This window comes from Palaemon carinicauda, chromosome 21, assembly GCF_036898095.1.
Source record: "Palaemon carinicauda isolate YSFRI2023 chromosome 21, ASM3689809v2, whole genome shotgun sequence".
Lineage (NCBI taxonomy): Eukaryota > Metazoa > Arthropoda > Malacostraca > Decapoda > Palaemonidae > Palaemon > Palaemon carinicauda.
This window is the reverse complement of record NC_090745.1, coordinates 33,278,312-33,280,859: the sequence shown is the minus strand read 5'-3', so window position 1 is coordinate 33,280,859 and position 2,548 is coordinate 33,278,312. Positions and strand designations below refer to the sequence as shown.

General features: G+C 39.7%; 1 protein-coding gene across 1 annotated transcript in view; it reads left to right on the top strand.

Annotated features, from left to right (window-relative positions):
* The window catches only part of LOC137615262 (uncharacterized), a 69,648-nt gene extending 67,636 nt beyond the window's left edge, over positions 1 to 2,012 (top strand). Inside the window, exon 2 of the mRNA XM_068344988.1 lies at positions 112 to 2,012. The gene's annotated coding sequence lies outside the window, so the exon portion shown is untranslated. The remainder of the gene's footprint in view (positions 1 to 111) is intronic.
* Positions 2,013 to 2,548: the final 536 nt, after the last annotated feature.

Sequence of the window (2,548 nt, the reverse complement as noted above, 5' to 3'; positions counted from 1 at the left end):
GTCCTGTTGCTGCCGGTCGGAGAGATTGAGAAGAGGTCCCTGGTGTACCTAGTTGCAGCCACAGTGAGAATTCTTGGGGTGAGCCAGGCAAGAAATTAGTGCGACAACCAGGTCAACAGCTATCACGGGCATAGGACTAAACTTCAAAGGAGTGCAGGTACTACATCAATGGCCATTTAGTTTTCCCCCATTTTTTATTAGCTTAGACTAATTTTAACTTGATAGGGTACCTGGCTAATTACACTATTCGGACTGTGTGCGGTGGGATTGTGTGTATATATTTTTTTCTATACAATTTTTTGCGTTTTGAGATTAACATAGTCTCTGGGTCACGTGGGCCACGTGCCAGACCCCATTTGGATTTTTATTATTGTAGACCACGTGTCTAACTAACTAATTTTCATCATTTTGAATTGCTTTCTTTTTATACCATTTTTTGCCTTTGTTAAGATGTCCGTTTCTTTCATGTAAATTTGTGAAATAAATCAATATTAGGTTAATTAAACCTCTTTAGTATTTTTGCTCCCTCATTTGTTTTAATGTGTGAAATGAATAGTTAATCACGGGACAAAGTACCCAGTATTTAAAGAGAAAACCTAAGTAAGTCTATAGGTGGTAATAGCGAGGAACTTTGCATTAATATATTTGCTTCGAAGGTAAAGATCCTTATCTTTAAACTTTTAAACTACTTTACATCACTGCTCCCATTTTGGATTTTGTCTACCTTACATTAACGTAAAATAACTGTCCAGCATCTCATTGGGGTCACTGGGACGGAATCGAAACAGAGCCTTAGAGTGAGATGACTCTAGCCCTGACAAAGCTAGAGTAGGCCATAAATTATTCTTAATCCTACGTGTGGAGTGCTTCGGCCTCTGGACAGTAAAATTTCCCCCCTTTGTATTTAAAGAGTGTGGTTTGTGAATTGTGACAGTAAAGTATTAGCAGGGTGTTTGTGCCCCGAGAGTAAGTGCTCCTATCCTCCCCTGTTGAACTTTATGTAACTGTTATAAGGAGACTTTCCCGGACTAAGTTCCCACTCAGAACACAACCATCAAAAAATTCTCCACACGAGTGGTCCTTCGAACCGGATCTTTTACCTTTGACTTGTGAAGCATTAACGTAATTAATCAGCTTGATTAAGCATATAGTAACTCGCTATATCACTTACCCACACGCACACAGCCAGTTTGTCGAATGTGTAATGCCCAGACTTTAATTGGGAAGAGAAATTTGTAATCAACATGATCTTTTTGTATCGACCACGTGTTTAAGGAAAGAGCTACGTAACCAGGTTAATTTGTTGCTTGAATGTTCTCTACAGAAAGACTAGAATTTGTCGTAGGAACTTCACTTTGTCTCGGATCCGTTCACCCACGTGTGGCGGAATCCACTTATACCAGAAAGTTCTAAGCTACTTGAACTAAGGTTTTTTGTTGTTCAGACGCCCGTGATTACTGCTCAGCTAGAGCACCGGTGTACTCGTCCTGTCAACTAATTTTGCTAGCTAAGCATCTAATTTGTAACATTTTGTACCTTGGTCTACCTTCCTTTGTGTCGTTTACCTTCCCTAACCAACCTTAACTTTTCTAACTAACATCACCGTATACCTAGCACGTGTCCTTGTCCTACCGAGCGAATTGGCGCAACATAATTTTAAGTCTTCTTACGAGTAACGTAGAAACTTAATAACACCAAGTCCGTTTCATTCCACGTGTTTGTTCCGAGATGGCGGATCTTGTTTACAGCCCAAACTAAGGGTTCGTAATTTTTTGCTACCGTAAGTAAATTACTGCGTGTAGTTAATTTAATTTCCTTTAGCGAGGAAATATTGTTTTTGTCCTTTAGCGAGGATATTTTTGTTTTACCTCCACGTGAGGGAAATTTTATATTTGTTTAGCCTCCACGAGAGTGCTCTTTAAAGTCGCTGCCTTGTGCGCCAATCTACATTTTGAATAGATTAGTGGCTGCCTTAGTGCGCCCGTAATTGTGAAATCGTCACAACAGTGTCAGCCTCGACCTGTTATTTTAGCTTTTAACTTAATACTTTGCATTCATAAGCCCATGTGCTTTCTAATGTTTTACTTTCAAGTAACTTAGTTCAACCATTATCGCCACGTGCGTAAATAATTCATTTTAGCAAAGTCTTTAAAGTCACGTGACCTGGGCATCGTCTGCTTTGTTGGACCCGGTCACTTTGAATTTTAAAGTAATTTCATGATTCATATTTTTGTCCATTTAACTTGTTCCCCCATCATGAGTAAATTTAAATGTTGAATTATCAACCTTGTAAATTTGTAACGTTTCATTTTCACGTTCCTTTGAAAATTCAGTTACCCTTTGTTTGCTTTTACGAATCCGTTCATCAAACGTGGTCATTCCAAGATGGCGGACTTCACTAGTAACGTAAACATCCCTCCAACGCCTAAGGCGGAAACGCTCAGCCCAGAGGAGATTAATGCTAGGCTTAAGGAACAGGAGTTGACGTTCACCTTTGTGTGTGAGGACGCAGACCTCGCACTTCATGGTCTGGCTTCTGTAGATTTTC